Consider the following 22,497-nt stretch of genomic DNA (forward strand, 5'->3'; position numbering starts at 1 on the left):
ACATTTAAATACTGTTTTCTAGATTTTTTCTTTTTATTCACCAGGCTTTAAGAATTACTTACAAAATTTCACAATTTGGTTAAAAATTAATGTGACCGTTATAGTCTACCAAAGGGGAAAGACCTCATAAATAATGCACATGGCAAGCTATCTAAGGAATAACTAATAAATTTAGATTTATGGTAAATTATTAACAACTTGGTAGCATATGTGATTCCGTTATTTTGCCCACATTTAGAATGTTGCTGCTTTTATGAATTTGGCAACAGATTTCTTTACATAACCCAAGGTGAGAAACCAGAAACTATGGGAATAAATTGGGGGTGTTCAAAAACAATTGTTAACATCTGTCATCGTTTGGAAAAGAAGCGTCTCTTAGAATTTCTTATTAAAATCATTAAGCTTAATATGAATAATGTGCTAAGTTCTTAATTGTGCTAGACGCTTTCCTAACTGTTTCACATGTATTGTCCTCAAAAGAATCATGAGAGGTAGATCTTATTGCTTTCTGCCTGAGCTAGGTGCGGCACAGCAATTGGTGGTGCTGGCAGGAAAAACAACTCAACTTCCCAGAAGAGGATGTCACTATTAGTTGTGTGGCTTGGGCTGAGAGCTCACCTTCTGGACCACCCAGAAATCTCTAGCTTTAAAATATTCCGCATGTAATGTCATAGGGAGAGCCCATCTAATTCATCATTAGACATATCCTGCTAAATAAAAATGCACTTCTAGCAAGAAGGCTTTTGATCCCAAAGCTCTGTGCCCCAGCCCTCTGGCACCACGGATCCACAAGTGTGTCCACCCCTCTCTCTCACATCAATGACTCTACCCAGTGGATGAGTGGTGCACTGCTTGGATTTGTGTGAACTTTCCTCCTACTAAGAGAACCCATGTTTCTATTGAGATCCAGGGGCTGCTCCTTTCTTAAAAGAAATTTCTTTTTACGTTTTACTTATATGCCTGTGTCCTGTGTGTCTCCCCAGGGCAGGGCCTGTGCATACCCTCCAAAGGCAGACAGGCTTCTCTCTTCGTGCAGGTATCAAATGCCTGCATCTCATCTCTTCTTGTCTCCCTACTCAGAGGCATCCTTATGGTAGCTTGAAATCAGCTATGATGTGGGGTGCATTCACAGCACTGAAATCAGCATACCTACAAATCAGTGTTTTATTCTCAACAGCACCAGGTTTTCTTTTTTTTTTTTTTTTTAAGATTTATTTATTTGAAAGTCAGAGTTACAGAGAAAGGAGAGGCAGAAAGAGAGGTCTTCCATCCGATAGTTCACTCCCCAGATGGCCACAACTGCCGGAGCTGCACCGATCTGAAGCCAGGAGCCAGGAGCTCCTTCCAGATCTCTCATGCATGTGCAGGAGTCCAAGGACTTGGGCCATCTTCTTCTGCTTTCTCAGGCCATAGCAGAGAGTTGGACTGGAAGATGGGATGCCGTCACTTCAGGCCAGGGCGTTAACCTGCTGCGCCACAGCGCCGGCCCCAACAGCACCAATTTTTAAATACTACCAGAGTACAACTACTAAAGTTCCATACACCCGCCTCTGCTACCTAGAACTCTCTGTTCTACTTACTCTGTAGTGATTTGGGGTCAGGGTGTGGTTATAGCTGAAAAAGTTTATGTTTATTGGTAATACAGTTATTATTTATATGAAAAGGGTAGGTTTTTCAATTAATTAGCTAAGGAATTAAAATACTTTTTATTCTTTAAATTTCTATTTCCAACCAACTTCGGATAAGCCATTTAACTTTCTCCTCACCAAACAAAAAATATGGAAAGTACAAAGCATACCCTAACCATCTCAGAAGATCATCATAGGACTTAAGCACAATGACATCAGTGACAACATTTTGAAAAGTAATATTTTAAATTTCAAATTGCTTTCTTCTTATGGTACTTCAACATTTTCAGGCATTTCATATCTGTTATTTTTAATCACAACTTTCTGCTGTGGGTGACAGATATTATTACTACTTCACATCCTCACAGCAGGGGGCAAGCTCTTCTAAATTACTAGTACTGGCAACAGCACTGACGGACTTGCAAGTGGTTCTCATCCTGTCTGTGTACTCTTCACCACAGTAACCACACTACATAATTCTTCATGTCCTAGAAAGAATATGAAACCATCCCAAGAAAGTATATGTTTGATAAAGTTTGCAATATTTTCTATGTAATTTTTTCAATATTAAGGAAAATTAAATGATAATTCAGATAATGTATCTTTCCACTAACACTTATGATTTAAAAAAAAATCAAAACCAGTATACAAATTATACGTAGGCTTTTAGGCATACCCAATTTTGAGAAAAATTATAAATTATATTTAGAGGTATAAAGTATTTGAGCAAAGAGTTTTAGGAGCACTCAGACTAAGAATTAGCAGTGACAAAAGATTAGAAATTAAAATAACAATGATGTTCTTATCATGGAGGGAAGCTGAGAAATAATGTAAAAATTTCAATTATACCAAAAAAAAAAAAAAAACCAACAGCCCTCAATTAGTTAAATTCAATTTAGTTCGTAGTTTTATAGAAGAATATAAAATAATTTTAAAAGAAGCTTATGAAATTTTAATGTAAAAAAGTCAACTTGTCTTGATGACACTACAAATTTAACTCCAAATTCTACCCCTTCTTTTAAAAAAAGTCAGTGATTCTGATATTTAAAATGGTGAATTAAAAAAAAATTATTTTATTCATTTATAAGTCAGAGTTACACAGAGAGAGGGAGAGACAGAGAGTAAGAAAAAGATCTTCTATCTATTGATTCACTCCCCAGATGGCCACAACAGTCGGGGTTGGGCCAGGCCAAAGCCAGCCAGGAGCCAGGAGCTCCATTTGGATTTCCCACATGGGTGGCAGGGGCCCAAACACTTGAGCCATCTTTGTTGCTTTACACAGGCCTTTAGGAGGGAGCTGTATTAGAAGCGGAACAGCCAGGACACGAATCAGCACCTATATGGCACCAGCTACACCACAACGTTGGCCCCAAAATGATGACTTTATAGTATTCTTTTGAGTTTCATGTAATTTAACTAAAATTTTAATACCATTTATGTTCATGGAACTAAAGCAGCCATGTGGAGAATACAAAACTTAAGAAACAAGAAGCAATCATTTCTGTATCAACTTACAATTGAGTAGCAGTTTTAAATGTGCCTAGTAAGTACATTATAAGCAAATCAAATAAGGCAATAGTCACTTGATGACAATAAGTACTATGAGAACTTAGAGTGAAATCACTCCGGGTGCAGAAACATTAGAAGGCTTTACTGAAAAGCCACTTGAGCAGATCACAGTACAATGTGTCACTCTCATGTACTTCCTTAGGCAGCAAGATGAGCTAAAGGACATAGAGAACTTTTCCCAATTAAGTTTATTTTTTTTTTTTTTTTTTTTTGCTGTTTCGTTTATTTTTTTTTTTTTAATTTTTTATTTATTTTTTATTTTTTTTTAACTTTTATATTCCTAACACATCTCTCAGCTAATCAGACCACAGCATTCCCCCAAATTTCTGGTTAATATCCTTTCTACTGGAATAATTCTTTAAGTATATGAGTGAGTGAATCATTGCCCTTTATTATAACAATTTATTATTGAAAAAAATCCTGCTCTGTTCCTGATGCACATCAGCATGCTAAGAGATGTATTACAGAACTGCAATGCTCTAAGAGAGGTTAGAATGTGGCCACACTCAATAATTGAACTGCAATACAAAACTAGACTAAACATCATTTGTTGAATAGAGAGCTGGAAACCTTCAGTGGCTGGATGGTCAGTAAGCATGGAGACAGGAAGGATGTCATGGAGGTAGATTACACTGCAGCTGAGCCTGAAAGGGTGCATGAAATGTAGAGTAGATGCAGGTTTTACAAGGCCAAGGACAACATGAAGAAAGGCACAGGGAATGGAAAATACTCACCAAACAGCAAGAAAACCTCAACATCTGGACAGAGAATGCATGGGGAGAATAGTGGGAAGGAAGTTTGAAAGTCATGAGAAACCATCACGAAAATGCCATTTCATATGGTAAGTGCAACTGACCTGTCCAATGGGCTAGTACACATTATGGACACATTGCCAACCTGGTCCTGATAAAATAGTCCATCATTTTTGTTGAAAGCAGCAAGATCCATGGCTAGCAAACAGGAGAATTATGTTTAATGTTAGATCATTCAAACTCTTGAACAGTGCAATGGAAGATGCTGCTTAATAACATAGAGCTCTTCTATTAGAAACATGTCTGCCTTCACTGCTAATAGCTCAGCACCTGTGGTGCTGGAGCCGGTTGTCTAAAAGGCCAGCAGAGCTGATTCAGACAGGATAGAGGCTGCTGCAATCAGGCTTGCAAAAGACCCTGTTTGAAGGCTCAGACCACGCTTTCTCCTCCACATCTGAGCAAGTGCATCTGCTGGAAAAGCCTTGGTCACACGCAAGTACCACAGCTGCAAGGGAATTTGGGAATGCAGTATTAGTCTTCCATCCTCTGTAATACAGAATCTAGAAGGAGAGCATTAAAATGGGTGATGAGAAAGACAACCAAAATTACAAAGCTTACTCAGGGTGGTAAATTCTGAAAAATAGAATGCTGCAAATATTTTTTAAAAAGGTGAAATTTGTGTAAGTCTTCAAAAATATGAATATAGACATGGGCATTATACATTTCCCCCCAAAATTCAGATGGTGTAACATCCCTATTATATAAGTGAACACCCATTTTTGTTTCTACTTTTTAAAAGTATTTTGATTGTATTGACAATTACTTGGAATACACAGAAATGTACAAAAAAGAAACAAAAACCCCATATCTTTTAGTCCCCAGATAATAATTTAAATATAATTCCTTGTATTAATTCTTTATGTATAATTAAATAATATAATTCCTTATATTAATCTGTTTTCATATTTTATCTCTCATTCTTCTTTTGATATTCTGCATTTTTACTCCCTTCTATCAAATATTTTCCAGTCAGAAATATTGACTATTTCCAGATTTTTGCAATTATAACTAATTCTGCAACTAATATCACATATGTAGACACATTTTAGATAGTCTCTTTAGACAGGTGGAATTCTTGGGTCAAAATAAAGAGTCATTTTAAAGTCTCCTGTTACACACCCGCAAATTACTTTTCATACAGTTTCTACCAATTTGTGCTAATATCAGAGATGTGTCCATTTTATAGAACCATTGCTAAAATCAGATAATTTTGTTTTTCAATTATTTTTCAATTTTATAGGTGTAAACCATGTGCTGTTGTTTAAATTTGAATTCTTTTTATTCTAAGTCAAGCTAAATTAATTTTAAACACTTTTCACTAACTGTTCTTTTTTAAGTTACCTTTTATGTCCCTTGCTTATTTATTTAAAAACCTAAGAATTTTCCCACTTAGTATTAAGAATACATAAAAGAAGTCAGATTATAAAAGTTTCAGAAAATGAGATAATTGCGATGCTATGGATAAACTGTTTAAATGTCAATTAGGATTTTCTGGAACATAACTCTAAAATGTCATAATTGAAGTCTTTGAAGCAACATCTGTAGCCTTTTACAATGTAGTTTTTAAAGACACACATACTAGTAGTCTGTGGGGGAGTCATGGTGACAACCAAGAGAGGCATATCCCATGTCAAAAATGCTAACTGATTACTCTGTGTATGACAAGAACACAAGAAAATCAAATTAAATACACCTATTTTAATATGAGAGATGACACTTAGAAACTGGGGACTATACAGGATATCAACATTAGGGATGGGTTGGGTTACACATAAAATGGCAGGATATCTTTCCAAATAAGAAAAATTTCTGGAATAGAAGAGAGCATATGCCCTTAAATTTCTATTTCCATCATTCAGAAAGTGAAGTTTCAGAAATAGCTATCTAATATTAAAATAAAAACCAGCAGCCGGCGCCGTGGCTCACTTTGTTAATCCTCTGCCTGCAGCGCCAGCATCCCATATGGGCACTGGGTTCTAGTTCCCAGTTGCTCCTCTTCCAGGCCAGATCTCTGCTGTGGCCCGGGAAGGCAGTGGAGGATGGCCCAAGTGCTGGGGTCCCTGCACCCGCATGGGAGACCAGGAAGAAGCTCTGGCTCCTGGCTTTGGATTGGCACAGCACCGGCTGTAGCGGCCATTTGGGGAGTGAACCAACAGAAGGAAGACCTTTCTCTCTGTCTCTCTCACTGTCTATAACTCTACCTGTCAAATAAAAAAATTAAATTAAATTAAAAATAAAAAACAGCCTTGATGTTTATTCAGTGTGAGTAAGTTATGTCAGCAATTAGGGTTTGGGAATGGCGTCTATGCCTCTCATGTATTCATCTCTCTGATCCAATGGGTTTTTAATTCTATCCTATCTTCCAAATGTCTCACTAATCCCTAAGTTTGCCTTCATCACCCATAGACACTGCCCTGTCCTAATCAAGGAACCTATCATCCTCTTCATCAACGGGACCAACACAATCATCCTCCACTGGATTCTTGTCCCTACTACTGTCTGTCACAGTCTATTCACAACATTTTAGACAGTGATTCTTTCAAAGCACGAGTCTTCTATCTTCTCAGTGATCTTAGACCACTTTTACACTTCTTACTTAGTCCTAATTTGTCTCCTCCCTAATATTTAGGCCCTCTATTACTACTCCTGCTACACAGTGCTCCTGTCATCCGGGTGATCTACTGTTTCCTCGCAAAGATTCCCTTAGACATCTCATTCTCTGCATTGGGAGTCGGAGGAGAAACATTGAAAAATCTCTGATTCATGGGGCTAACATTGTGATGCAGCAGGTTAAACTACTGCTTGTGATAATGACATTCCATATCAGAAACCAGTTCAAGACCCAGCTGCTCCACTTCCAATCCAGCTTCTTGCTAATGCACCTAGTAACGCAGAGGATTATGGTTCAAGTACTTGAGTTCTTGCCAGCCCTGTGGGAGAAAAGCATGGAATTCCTGGTGCCTTGAGTCAGCCATGCCCAGCCCTGGCTGTTGCAGCCATTTGGAGAGTAAACAAACACGTGGAAGATCTCTGTCTCTCTCCTTCTCCTTCTGCCTGCCACTCTGCCAGTCTACCTTTCAAATAAATAAATTTTCTTTTAAAAATTATTTATTCCTTTTATCTGATATGTATCCTGGGGATCTGTACATTTTAAAGTTGATTCAAATATGCATCATGTTTGCTGTTCTCTTTGCCTTGAATGACAACTCCTCTACAGCTTTTGAATCTCTTTTCATTCAGTTATAGCATATTGACTGCTCACTACATGCAATTACATGCAACTACATACACTACATGCAACTTACGGGCAGTTAAGTCTCTTATGAACTCCATTATTTAAAATAATAACACAAATATATTGTTTAACGATGTATCTGGGAACAAAAATCTTTTTAACAAAGTTGTCCTTTGTCATGAGGGCAAGGAAGTTTTGGTGCATTAGAGTAATCCAAGAAGGCAGATCAATGAGCAGTTGCCCTATTTCTGCATAAGACTCTGGATTTGAACATATATGGAACTGTCAGCTTAGAGAAAACCAGATATTTCAGCAGAGACTGGCACAAAACAAAGGAGCTGATAATATTTTCTCATAGCTGAGATGTGGGAACTTGGTCTACAGATCCCTTCCAGAAACCCATTAAAACCCATTAAAGAGAGGTGCTCTCTTAGTACCCCTGAGCATTTTGTTATTTCTACCTCCAGTGACAAAATATAACCAAGAACGTTGATCATTAAAGAAAGTTATCTCTACTCTATTAAAAGTGAGCAAATATTGACCACTTAATATTGTTTAATATTTTATTGATTACAGAATATTCCATGTTTTATATAATTGCTAATTACTTTTGGAATAATTATGGTTTAGTGGTAAGAATACTAACTGAGTTTGGCCATTCACTAACTGTATAATCTTTTACAAATCATGCTTGCTATTCATCATTGGAAAATAAAGATAATCCTAAGTACCTCATGAATTCTTGCAAAGATTAAATGATATAATATAAAGCACCCACCACAGTTCCTAGAGAATAAGTAAAACCCTATGAAAGTCAATCTCACTTATCTTCTCCCTTAATGATGGAGATATGGAAAAGAAGGAGATCAAAGGCTTACAAAGTCAGAGCACTAGACAAAAGAGATACTAACATTTACTGGAGCCAAAAACAGGAAAGATAGTAAATAATGAAAGAAATGGATATAGGTAATCTTCTGTGGAAGTGATTCATTCATTTGCATGAATCAGTATCTCATAAATTTCAAAAATTTTTTTAGGTAAGTGACCTCATACTTTTCTTTCTCTTTTGCTATTCTGTTTATCATATTTTAAATTGTTTTAATTTTCCTATTATAGAACTTAAGACCAAAAGGAAAACAATGTTTAGCAATTGTAGTAGTATATACAACAGAACAAGCAAGTATGACATTCTCATAGTTTCACTGTGAGTCCTGAATTCATTAATTCCTTTCTGTCAGCTTTATTTTTTTATGTCTCAGAGATTCCTCTCCTTTGTATTTCATTTCCCACACTTCATAGAGTATGATTTCTTTCTGATTTGTTTTTATTTGGGATGCTTAGAATCTCAGAAAATCTTTCTTCTAAGTCATTAATTTTTTAAAATTCTTCTCTCCTGGATACTAACACACCTTTCTCAATTAAATAATGTGTTATTTCATTTGCTGTTCCTTGATCAATGATAGTACATGTGACTCAATCAATACCAAGGAAATTGTTAAACATTCACAGTTATAGTTCCAAATTTCCATTTGTGTAATGTTCCTCCAATCACTACTTAAGGTGTCTCTCTTTTCCACAGTATAAGACTCAAAAAGACTATTTTTGGTTTCATTTCCTCTCTTTACAAATTACTCTGAACAATTGAGCTGATTGTCCTGTGTTTTTTTTTTCTATCACACATTTAAAAACTTAAAACAGTGTTTTCTTTTTTAAAATATGGCCTTAAGTATTTGCACAAAAATAACTTTTTTGTCTAAAAGGGATAGAGATTGCATTTATCTTTCAGGTATTTTTACATTTTTTGGAGTTTGGTTGTTTTATTTATTTATTTATTTTTAATTTGAGAGGCAATGACAATGAGAGGCAGAGAGAGAGAGCTCTCTTCCACTGGTTCACTCCCCAAATGTCCATAATATCTAGACTTGAGCTGGGGCTGAAGATGGAAGCCAGGAACTCAATCCAGGATCTCAATCCCAAGTGGGTTGCAAAAACATTATTGAAACATCAATGTTCTCAGGGTCAACATTAACAAGAAGCTGGAGTCAAGAACTGGAGCCAGGTTTCCAACCAAGGTACTTGGGATATGGGACACAAGTGTCTTCATCAGCATTTTAACCCCTACATCAAAGCTGGTCCTTGTTTGTTTGTGATTTTAAGTTTTTTCTCACCCTATGTATACAAAGGAATAACAGAGGAAAGCTTCACTTCATTAAATATACTTAAGTTTTCATGAAAATGTAAAATCAAAGGTGATACTTCATTACTGTTCTCTTAGTAACTAGAAAGTATGAGGTCATCTTATCATCTGACTGGTTTGCAACATTATACATTCAATAATTTTGCTTTTCATTTGCTTCCTATAAACTACACAATTAAAAAGTAGTATATCCAATTAGTATGATATTAAAAAGTGATTCTTCAAAAACATTTAGCCAGGAAATTTAAAAACAAGTGGTTATGACCTTTTTGATTAAGTGATTATCATGAAATTAAGATTTTCCAAATGCTTTTGTTCATAGAAAACTATATTAAAAGACAGTAAAAATTATATTTACTCAGTATTTATGCAAATAGGGGGTTTCCAAAAAGTTCATGAGAAATACCTATTATGAAAAACCTATGCATGAATTTCATAATCTTTTGATCCAAAATAAAATTACATTTAATTTCATTTTCCACAAACTTTTCAAAGTAGCCTCATGTTGGTCTTTTCTGGGACTTTAACCATTACTAATATTCAGTTAGACTAGTTTTATTTATTTTCCATTTTTTTATTTACTACACACTCAAAAAATAATTTAGAGATTCTCAATCTCTTTGGGCTCAAACCTCACTTCAAAGAGCTTTTGTATGTGGATTATGTCACCAAAATGTTTGAATGATCATTTTAAAAGAGAAGCACATATGAACATATCTCATTAGCTATTGGTGTGATGACATCATCACATATCATCTAGCATTTGGAAACCACCATGAATATGTAATGATAACAAGAAAATGAGAGAGCAAAAGCAAATAACATTTGAGTGTTCTTATGAAAATGTTCCTGACCCTACACATCCCTGGCTGCCCTTTGAAAACTGTTGTATTAACCAATTGTCATTTGGTCCTAAAGCATGAATTTATGGTGATGTTGCTGTGTCATCTGCTTTGCTTTTCAAAATACCCTACACTTCGAAGCATCTTGACTCGAACCTGGCATTTATCTTGATTCCAGCTTCCTGCTAATGGTGGTCTGGGAAGCAGCAGGTGGTGATGGTTCAAGTGATTAGTGCATACTTGCCACCCACAAGAGATAACCAGATTGATTCCCCAGCTTTGGGCTTTGGCCAGACCTCAACTTTTATTAACATTTGGGAAGTGAACCAATGAATGGGAGATATTTATCTGCTAGTCTGTCTCTCTACTTTTCAAGCAAAATAAATAAACTTTAAAAATTGAAAATGCTTTGTGAATGCCACTTAAGTAAATATACAAATAAATAAATCACATGGCATCTTTTTTGGCCTACAATAATAAATTATGTGACAGGATCATGTGAGATATAATCAACATTAGAACTGCAAGTCTGAATATACAAAATTGGGAATAGAATATAGGTAATTTTATAACTAATATAGCACCTCCCACCACAGCTGTGTTTAACCCCTAAAAAAACTAACACACTGTTAAATCAGATCATAAAAATCTTGTCTTTCATCTATTTACTTTAATCCTCTAAGTAAATAAAAATGCTAAATAAAACATATCTGTTTCATTGGAAAGCAGTCAAGTATGTTAGTTCAAAGTAAAACTTTTAAGTGTACAACAGAGGCTTCCATAATGATGGTAAGGTTTTAAGAAAAATAAATAATTATTCTAAGCACAAGTAGATGATGAAAAGAACTATGACTAGGATGACAAGTAGATTGAGACAGGATATCCTAGTTACTGGATGAAAGCATATGTTAAAATACAAACCAGCCTATTTTAGTGGTTTTCCTGGGTTACAAATATGACTTATGGAATTCAATCCTAAGTTTGTATTTTTATTAGTATTATTTTACTTTTCGATGAAAGGTAGAGAGAGAGAGAGAAAGACAGAGAGAGAGAGAGAGATCTCATATTTATTGGTTTACTTCTCAAATGTCTGCAACAGCTGGTGCTCAGTAGATCCAGCCAAAAGTTCAATCTGGGTCTCTCATATGGGTGCCAGGGACCCAACTATTTGAGCCCACCATCTGCTGCCTCCCAAGGTCTGAAATGAAAAGCAGAGACAGCACTCAAACCCAGGTACTCTCAGGGGATGCAGTCATTCCAAGTGGCATCTTAACCATTGCTCTAAATGCCCACCTCTTTTTGACTCCCATTCTTTCAAATTTAGTCAATGACAGAATTTTTGCCACTCACTCATGGAAACTCATGAATGAATGAAAGCTCACTCATGAAACTCTCATCATTCTAAAGCAATTACTTGTAAAAAGTCCTATAGTCTCATTGAATTGCAAATTATAGGCTCAGTTCTATAATACAGCTCCCCATTCCCATATGCCAGTCCAAACTCCCTAGTGCATTTGATATTGACCTTACATCTTCTCACCCAATATGGGCCTATTACAAGAGGTACACCCACAAACAAGGAAGTGGAATTTAGTAAACTTCTCTTTGGTACCTGAGAGGCTCCTCCTCACTACTGAAATAGAGCCTTTCCTCCGCTGCTTTGGTTTGATTGGTTGAAGTGGTCAGGTGGCCTCATACCTTTTCAGAGCTGCTACGTTAGCTCACATAACTATCCTGAGTTCTTTAAAGAGCTCCCATAGCTGTAGACTTCCCACCTGAGGTTGCCAGATGCAGGCAGCTGTATCAGTATTCTAGCAATGTGTGAGTCCTCTTCCAGCCTCCAAGCATTAGGAAGCCACTGCCAGCTTCCTTCTCTTGAGATCCTGTCTCCCCTTCAGTTGGGCTAATGGATGGAATCTGAATTCCCTTTGCAGGTTCTTTCTCCCATATGTTCACATCTCTTTCTTTCCCTTGAGAAACTCTGGGAGCTCCATTATTTCCTAAAATGAAGCCATATACTTTGCTGCCCTAGGCTTGCCAAGCCAATTTTCAACCTTTAGAATTCTCAAGGATGATTCAGACACAGTTCACTGTGTCACCTAAACTATGTTTGTGTGTTTGGGGTAAGGAAGGAGGTGCTATGTATCAAAAAGTCTTCAGGTAATCCTATGGAAGTCCAGTTATCTAAGGAGGAATTCTTCCACCACTCCTCTCTAAAAGAGAGGAGGTAAGATACTTAGGACAACTCACTCCAAAGCAAACTTCAAGATTCTTCCTCTAATTTCCAATGCCTGAGAGCCTTTTTATACCATAAGTATGGATAAGTATAAAGTCATCTAACAAGTTTCCCCACATGTCTTTTTTTGAAATAATTTCTATCTTAATCATTCTAGAACAAACCAACAGTAATCAGGTAACTTATAACTGAAATAAAATGCATTTCTCACACTTCTAGTTCAAGTCACTAGTAGATTTGGTGTCTGGTGAGGTTGTGTTTGTTGGGTCTTAGGTGGTCAGCTGTAACCTCATATGATGGAAGAGGCAAGCAATTAGGTCACTAATGCTATTTATGAGGGCTCAATCCTCAAGATCTAATAACCTCCCCCCAGAAGCCCCATCTTCTAATACAACCACATTGGCGTTAAGATTTCAACATATAAATTTTAAGGGGACAGAAACCCCATAAGGGTCTCCCCCTTGGGTGGGAGAGGTCCAAGTACTTGAGCCATCTGCTGCTCACAGGCAGTACATTAACAGAAAGCTAGGCGGGACCCAATCCCGATTTCCAATATGGGATGCAGGCATTCCAAGCAAGCAGCTTCTTAACCCACTACTCTAAGACGCCTGCACCCTACCTGATGATGTTTGAGACCTCATCTTTTTTTTTTAGATTTTATTTATATATTTGAAAGGTAGGGTTACAGACAGTGAGAGGGAGAGACAGAGAGAAAGTCTTCCTTCCGTTGGTTCACTTCCTAGATGGCCGCATGGCTGGAGCTGCATTGATCCGAAGCCAGAAGCCAGGTGCTTTTTCCTGGTCTCCCACGTAGGTGCAGGGGCCCCAGCACTTGGGCCATCCTCCACTGCTTTCCCAGGCCATAGCAGAGAGCTGGATTTTGGAAGAGGACCATCTGGGACTAGAACTGGTGCCCATATGCGATGCCAGCGCCACAGGTGGAGGATTAACCTACCGTACCACAGAGCCAGCCCCTCATAACTCATCTTAAACTTTTCACATAAATGTGCATAAATGCATGTGGGTATATGTATACAATATAACTAAACACAGAATTACAGAAATACACTTAATAAAATCACGCAAATGCATACACATACATAAAGGTGCTATTTTTCATAGTGATATTCCCAGTTGTGTGGTTACAGAAGAGAAATTAGTTCATCTTATAAATAACTCTCTCAGAATCACCAAAAGGAAATAAAAACAGTAAGTTTCTCTTGGAAATAAACATACAATAAAAATAGACTATAAGGAATGAGCTCATGAAAGGATCTTACTTGAATGACTGAAATGCCATAGCCTCAAATCCTTGCTAATTCCCCGAAGGCATCTGATCATATACCATAATCACAAGATAGGGCACAGCTACAAAGAATTAAGATTTACAGCAGATTTGCTGTGAATATGAAAAGGAATATTTTTAAAATGTTCCAGTAAATAAGTTCAATACTGTAAGCCAAAGAAGAAATACTGATGTATTACAAAGAGAAAAAAAAACAAAAACATGAATTCATTTACTTTTGCTCCATGAAGAAATTTATTTTCCTGAAAAGAGAAAACAAAACACAGATGAAGCAGTTGAACCCTGTAAATATTGAGATGTTTGAAATTAGTTCTGGTGTCTTGAAAAAAAACTGCATGGGAGATTACTGAAAATTTTTTTAATGATACCAAGAAATTTCAATCAATGATCCATACATAAAGATTTAGCAAGAATAGGAGAAATTCTAGAAATATAAAACAAATAAGCACAATCTGGTAGCTTTGGGATCCGCAAGGAGGGAAGGCCTATACTTCCGGGAATGGAAAGTCCTTGTCAAGGTCCCCACGGGTGCCTTAAGGTCAACCAATGAGGATCAGACCTGCCTCAACCTTTAACCTCCATGCCCTGAATCTATAAAAGGAACCCTCCCAATCTCTGCTGCGCGACTTCCCCTGCTCTGTTGCTCTGTTGGGACCAGTGAACCTCGCCCAGGAGCGGAATCCCAATAAATGCTTGTGAATTAATTGATTTGTCTGCCTGGGAAGATTTGTTACGTGCCGTACACCTTGCACGATGTTTTAAAAGTTAGTCATTATTGATTTTAATTGTCATCAAAATGATGATCTGTAACCATATCAAAAGGAAAGGAAATCAAAAAGATTCAGCATGACCTCACTAGTCAAAGCAAGTTGATATCTGCCTGTAAGTCTGGTTGATCATAAAGACAATAGACATTGCTAGATCTTAACACACAAATATTTAATCATATTATTAAAACAATGTTAAAGAATTGAGGGGTATTGATAAAGGAAGTAATCTATAGCAGGTTGAGTGGCTAATGATCAAAGGTGCTGATGTGAACAGACACGAGTGGAGAGAGATTCATATAATTTGTCTATTCACTTGTACTGAATGCACCATTGTTAGTTTTCCACTGACGTTAGGCTTCCCCCAGTGTCCTGTCCAGGACTCTACAGCTGGTGTGGATTATTTTGTAATGAATATAGAAATTAAGGTCATCCTACTTTCCACAGTCAGGGCTCTAGAAATGCCTCTCAATGTAAGAAGCAAGGAGGCATTTTAATATCTTCATCACTTAATACTTTGCTCCCTGCAGAAACTGTTAGTAGTCACGATATCTAAGCACATTTCCCCCGCTTTTTAAAAGCAAGTCCCTCCCTATTGCTTTACAGAGGGATACAAAGCAAATAATAAAGATTTCTAAATAAAAAGTATGCTTTAAATATAAATTTGAGATATGACACAGTCTCCTCCCTTGCTGCAGACAGGCAATCTATCTATGGAAAGAGAGGAACCATACTTCATTTTAGCAGACAATGCAACAGCCTGCTATTCCCATCTGTTTCCCACAAGAAAGAAAAAAATCGTTACATACAGGGCTCAAGGAGCCTGAAGTCTTAAAGAACATATCTCAAAACCTTTACCTAAAAGGTAGAAATTGAGCACTATGCCTTAAGGAAGTAGGTTTTACTTTATTTAAGAGACACTATGGTGTCTTTCTCACACCTTTCATCTTGTTTATCAGTAAATTTTCAAAGGTGAATGAAAATATGCTTACTGATTCAGAATGAATAAATTGGTTTTTCAGTTGTGTGGAGTTTGCCTTGGAGGAGTATTATGTTATTATGTCAGTAACTATGTTTGGTCAGCCTAGACATATACTTCAGATACTCATGTATCCACGATACTGAGTCATTAATGTTGTACATAATTAAATATAGAATAATTGCTATACTACTTGGAAGTAAACAAACAATCGAAATTGATTCAGGATGGGGCTGGCATTGTGGCATAATGGGTTAAGTTGCCACCTGTAATGCCAGCATTCCTATGGGTACCAGCTCCTGTTCCATCTTCTCTGCTTCCAATCAAGCTCCCTGCTGATGTGCCTGGGAGAGCAGCTGGGAGAGCAGCAGAGGATGGCTCAACTGCTTGGCCCCTGTACCCATGTAGTACACCCAGAAGAAGCTCCTGGCTCCTGGCTTTGGCTTGGCCCAGCCCTAGCCATTGCAGCCATTTGGGGAGTGAATCAGTGGATTGAAGACGTCTATCTCTGTGTGTGTGTCTCCACCTCTGTCTGCCTCTCTCTAACTCTTTCAAATAAATAAAATAAATATTTTTAAAAAGACAGAAAGAAATTGAGGCTAAATTAAGGATAATAACTTGATTTTTAGAAGGCTATTGATTTCTCACAACATGCAAGACAACACAAGTTAGTAACCAGGTCAGATCAGGAACTTTCATTAATAGGATACAGTGGGCAATCTCTCTGGTGTCCTATCACCAAGACAGTCTCTTTCTTTAGGTGACACTTCTCAGCTTCATGTTCCTGGGGAAGAAGATCTGCTGCATAATAAAAACTATACACTGTGTAATTTATAAATAACAGAAACTAATTTTTCAGATTTGTGCATGCCAGGAAATATAAGATCAGGGCACCACCAGATATGGTGACTGCTGAGGGCCCACTTCCTAGATGGCTGTGTTTTTATTGTAACCTCAAATGGTAGAGGGATCTCTCTGGGGTCTCTTTTCTAAGAGCACTAGTTCCATTTATGAGAGCTTCACTATTCTAACCTCATTGCCTCCCACAAGTCCCATCTGCATATGCTATCACCAAGGGGATTAAACATATGAAGCTGACAAGGATTACATTCAGACCATAGCAATGCGAAAAAAAATACAACCTGAAAGCCAAGGTCATAATTGAGTAATATTAAAACAAGCATTTCAGCATTACAGCTCTTTTTGAATTTGTCTATCAGGTTTTCTGGTTTGTACCGGAAAGCACCACCCCCCCAAAAAACAAACATTTTTTAGGCAATATCTGATGCTAAAATAGAAAGTTCACACAAGAGCAAGGATTAAGGTAAAATAGAATCAACTATCCTTATTGTCCACCATTCTTGCCCTGTTACAACACCAAACTTGCTTATAAGCAAATTCTTATAAAGACTAAACATCTTATGGCTTTTTCAGAAGGTAAGTTTTCTTCAAAAACTTTCTCCCTTTTAAAAATTTGGTCAAAAGGTCCTGCTGAGTAGATATGGAGATTTTATGATAGCAGGATCAAACTAGTATAACTCAGCAGTCACAGCTCTGCTCTGCTGGCATAGCTCTTAAAATCATGTGTAGAGTCCTACTGCTGATGTGCCACATCTCTTCACTACCAACAAAAGATAGAAAGTTAAATCATATCCAGCATACTCATCAAGGAATAACTACAATTACTAAGGTAGTAGTAGAATGAATTGCTTAAATCTGTTCTCAATTAATCATAACGTCCATTCTCAAAACATTTTAGTTAACTGATGCTAAAGGCAAAATTATCTTGACATTAAAACAGTAAGGAAGACTTTATTCAGGACTGTTGTGATAGATGTCAAGACCATTGAAATAGTCTTAATGCCAAATACAGCAACGACGGCTGGAGATTTATAACCGGAAAGCACCGTGAGGGAATCAATTGATGGAAAATAACTAAGACATGGCATCAGGTATAGAGGATTCTCACCAACTCTGCTTAACAGTATTATTGCTGAAGTCAGTCCAAGGCAATCAGATATCAAAGTGGGAAAATTCTCTGTCAAATGGCTTAGTAAGATTCTTGCTAGAACTGGGCTATGCAGGTTCAACAAGGGCAGAGAAGAAGGGGAAAGGGGCAGCCAAAATGGAGGTCTACTTGAGAAGAGTGCTAAAGTTTGGTCAAGGATAGGATCTTTGACACTAGGCTAGTGTTTGATAAGCAATACTGTTCTCTCCATCATAAGGAAATATGATTTTTCAGTAGAAGCATTTATAAGGTTTGTAGTATAGGTGACAACTGGGCATTTCTCTACCAATGTGTGAGCAATGACTCTGTAGCATTTTTAGCAAAGAGCAGCAATTCTGAAAACCAAATGGCCAGGACTCAAATTTTGGTTCTGCCACTTTGGAAAATGTCTTAACCTGACTCTACCTCAAATTCTGTATCTGCAAATTGGGAAGATTCAAAATAGCAACTGTATTGGGAAGGGGAAGGGGGCAGCGATAAGAATGAATGAGTTAATAATATGTCAAGTATCCAAACATAGCAAACTATATGGTGAGCCCTATGTGGTCTTAATCCATAATTATTTTTTAAGTTCTTGGAGGGTTTGAACAGAACACTATCCTTTCAGTGGTTTCAACAAAACATCTAACTCTGAGCATATCTTAATTTTGTAGCTTCTGCTGAAGAGCACAAAATACATAACACTGCCCTGCACAATCCTCATTCAACATTGCTTTCTTCAAAGCTAGCTCTCCTTCAAACTCTCCACCTCTTTACCATACAGAGAAACTGAGACATCATCTTTTGTTACCTGAGATGCCTTAGAGATCTTACCTTCTACCTTAAGTGGTTGTTCAAATAATTTCTTCAGGTAAAAAAAATGCTAACCTCTTCTGAATGATACTTTTTAGAAAAATCTTCCTATCTTCTTCCTATCTTGGCTTTTATTACGTATACCCATTAGACCTTATTTCATGTTTTAGCACTGGGAGTTTTCATGCCCACATGCATGCTTCCCCGCCCCTAGTCAAAAGAAGCAATGACCACTGCAGCCTACTCTCCTTCAACCGTCTTTGTCCCTTCTCTCCCACGCACGTGCAGAGTTCCAGGCCTACCAGGGCCTTAGGATTCCCTGCCTCCACAGATCAGGCAAGACTGTGTGTAGTGCTCAGAAACATGACCTGTTCTGAAAAAGGGAAAGGTGACAAAGAGGGATGCAAGGGAGTCAAAAAGATGCCTTAGCACAGAATGCTTTTAGCCAGTGAAAAAAGTTTATGTCACATCCCCAACTTCAGAAAACAGCTTCTAAAGAAAGGTCTTCATTCTTGCCAGTCTGACTTGCCATGATCTTCCTTTAATAAGTATACAACAAAGGGGCCTATGGGAAAACAGCTGAGGCTGAGCTCAGTCGGGAGATAAAATAAATGGTTCAGAGACTCTCAGCAGGTAAGCTCTGTTTTTGATGTGTTTATTCTCTGAAGTGCCTGTGTTGTCAGTAACCAGCGCCCTCAGTCAGACAACCTGCCCTGCCTGCCTATGCTCAGAGCTGTGCAAAAGCTCGCTACAAAATAGAGCCCTAACTGGATATTTAAGACAACTTACGACACATTGATGGTTTTGTACAATGGCAAAATAAAACCATGATGAATTATGGAGTTAAATGTTTAAAACATTCAGATAATAGGAAAACTGTAATAAAACTGTGAGAGTCAACCAAGAAATCGTAAAGGCATAGGGAGATAGACTTAATATACACAATTTAAGGGAACTTTATAAATTCAATTGATCAAAAAATAATGGCTGCACCACAAATCATCAGCAAAGCACTAACACACTTGTTTATTGATGGAGCATGTGTATTAGAATAATAAATGTAAATACTAAGAGGTAAAGGAAAATCTGGCAACTCAAAAAGTAAAACTTAAAATGAATAAAAAACATGAGAACCATTAAACTTCACGAACAATTTAAAATTGTAAATTACTATAATAGATTATTACCCATACCTTTGGTAATAATTGCTTTTCTAAGATAATTCCTATTGTTAGCAGGGTGTGAGGGAAAGGAGCCTCTAATTCACTGTTGGGAAGAGAAAATTAAAGGAATATTTTTGGAAAGCAATTTGGTAAAACATGAGAACAATTGTAAAATGTTCTCATGTTTTGATTCACATCTAATTATCATGAGAAAATCAGATATTTGTTTAAAATAAATGTAAGTACAAAGATTTCCATGAGAGTTGTATTTATACTAATAAAAAGTTGCAAACCATCATTGTCCAGAAGAGCAAAATGAAATAGTTAAGTCATATATGATGGGATACCATGGATATGTTATAAATCATATTTTCCTACCCAATGTCAACAGCAAATTAGTATTCTGCACTCAAAAAGTAAATAAATAAAGTATCTCTAGAATGGACATAGAACACTCAAGTTATTTTAACTTGATCAGCTAAAATTATCTGTTTCCTTCTACTTTGACTCTAAGCTTATGAAATCTGACCAAATTTGATTTTGAGGTGCATTTTGTTTTGTTTTGCTTTAATAATTTGCTTCTAGTGATGGAAACATTTGTAATTTGGAACAAGAGAAAAGAATTGAGTCAATAAAATCACAATTATGATAAATACTTATTCAATAATCATGGAACTCACGAGACTTAGTAAGCCCCCACTATAAAGATAAGGCACTCTTACAGTGGAGATGTAATAGTAGGGGTGGTGGTGGGAGGTTAGACTAAAGTATCTACCCTCATTGAGCTTGCAAGCTAGAGAAAGAGAGAGAGAAGTCCTCATTAATAAGCAAATATACAAAATAAGAGTATGTTAAATTAAGTGCTATAGGGTAAAATATGTCAAGGAAGAGAAGTAGGATGTGTATGGTAGGGGGAGTGTGACTGATTTTTTTTTTTTTTAATTTAACAGATAGAGTTAGACAGTGAGAGAGAGAGAGAGAGAGAGAGAGAGAGAAAGGTCTTCCTTCTGTTGGTTCACTCCCCAGATGGCTGCCACGCTGGAACTATGCCGATCTGAAGCCAGGAGCCAGGTGCTTCCTCCTGGTCTCCCACATAGGTGCAGGGGCCCAAGCACTTGGGCCATCCTCCACTGCCTTCCCGGGCCACAGCAGAGAGCTGGACTGGAAGAGGAACAACAACAACTAGGACTAGAACCCGGCACCCATATGGCAGAGGAATAACCAAGTGAGCTATGGTTCCAGCCCCGATTGAATTTTTAAACGATTCTCTCTCTCTCTCTTGTTTGTTTTTTTTTTTTTTTTTTGCTTATTTGAACATAAGAGTTACGGGGTTGGGGGAGGGAGAGAGAGAGAGACAGAGACAGAGAGAGGAAGAGAGAGAGAGATCTTCCATCTACTGGTTCACTCTCCAAATGGCAGCAATGGCCATGGCTGGGCCAGCCCAAAGCCAGGAACCAGGAGCTCCATCTGGGTCTCCCACATTGGTTCAGGGGCCCAATCACTGGGCCATCTTCTGATACTCCCATCCCAAGCCACCAGCAGGGAGCTGTATCAGGTACGACCCTAATCAGTGCCCATATGGGATTCCATCTCAGGCAACAGCTTTATCTGCTATACCACAATGCCACCCCTAAATTTTAAAATCAGTAATCAGAAATCACTTGTATGATATCTGATCAAAGACATAATGGTCATATGATTGTAAGAGTCAGTCCCATTATCTGGGGAAAAGGTTTTGAGGTAAAATAGGCCAGCATCAACATATACCTTAGGTGAAGATACTCTGAAGGGTTCCATGAACAGCATGGAGGCCACTGTGGCTGAAGCAGAACAAATGAGTGGAGTGTGTTAAGATACTTTGGCACTGTGGGTAAAGCTGCTGCCTGCAGTGCCGGCATCCCATATGGGCGCCAGTTCAAGTCTCAACTGCTCCACCTCCCATCCAGCTCTCTTCTATGGCCTGGGAAAGCAGTGGAAGATGGCCCAAGTCCTTGGACCCCTGCACCCACATGGAAAACCTAGAGGAAGCTTCTGGCTCCTGCCCTCAGATTAGCACAGCTCCTACCGTTGAGGCCAACTGGAGAGTGAACCAGCAGATGGAAAACCTCTCTCTCTCTCTCTCTCTGCCTCTCCTTCTCTATGTAACTCTGACTTTCAAATAAATAAATAAATATTAAAAAAAAAGATACTTTGAAGTCCCGGATCCCTTTGAAAGGAATTTTTCTTTTATTCTGAGTAAGCCAAGAAGCCCTTAAAAGACTGAGCTGAGGTGTGGCACACACTCAGTTTGCACTTTATATTTTGTGTATTTTTATTTTACTTGACGGGCAGAGAGAAAGTGACAGAGAAACAGAGACTTTCTATCCCCTGGTTCATTCCATAATGCCTGCAATAGGCATGGCTGTACCAGGCCAAAACCAGGAGCCTAGAACTCCACTGGGTATCCTACGTAGGTGGCAAGGACCCAAGTACTTGAGCTATCATCTGCTATAACCCAGGGGGTATATTAATGGGAAACTGTATCAGAAATGAAGAAACAAAGACTGGAACTTGAACCAGAAGCTCCAACTTAGGAGGTGGTTCTCCCAAGTGTCAACTGAACTGGGGCTATTTTATGAAGGAAGAATATTTGCATTTTATGGATGTTTCTGGGTTGAATACAAAATAAAGGGAGGCAAAACTGGGTGTGTGCTGGGAGAAAAAGATAGGGTTGAAAGATGATTCTCAAGAGTTTTATCCTGAATGACAGGTAGAATTCTCACTTACTAAGTAGGAATAGATTTAGAAGGAAGTTTGCTTTTGATTATGCTAATGTCTTAATTTTGGCATGATTACCAGGTTTTGAAATATATATGTAATATATATATGTATATATATGTATGTATATATATGTATAGATATGAAGAGAGAGAGAGTAGTTATACATACAAATTTGTAATTGGACTTCAAGCTTGAAGAGGGCC

At 37.6% G+C, this 22,497-nt stretch overlaps 1 protein-coding gene and 1 non-coding gene across 2 annotated transcripts in view; both read left to right on the forward strand.

Annotated features, from left to right (window-relative positions):
* GALNTL6 (polypeptide N-acetylgalactosaminyltransferase like 6) overlaps window positions 1-22,497 on the forward strand; it is a 1,232,148-nt gene that overhangs the window by 883,215 nt on the left and 326,436 nt on the right. The gene's annotated exons all lie outside the window — the stretch shown is intronic.
* LOC127490437 (U7 small nuclear RNA) lies at window positions 16,758-16,819 on the forward strand. The gene has a single exon (XR_007918387.1). It is a non-coding gene; the product is annotated as a U7 small nuclear RNA (small nuclear RNA).

Source organism: Oryctolagus cuniculus, chromosome 2 (assembly GCF_964237555.1).
Source record: "Oryctolagus cuniculus chromosome 2, mOryCun1.1, whole genome shotgun sequence".
NCBI classification, from domain to species: domain Eukaryota; kingdom Metazoa; phylum Chordata; class Mammalia; order Lagomorpha; family Leporidae; genus Oryctolagus; species Oryctolagus cuniculus.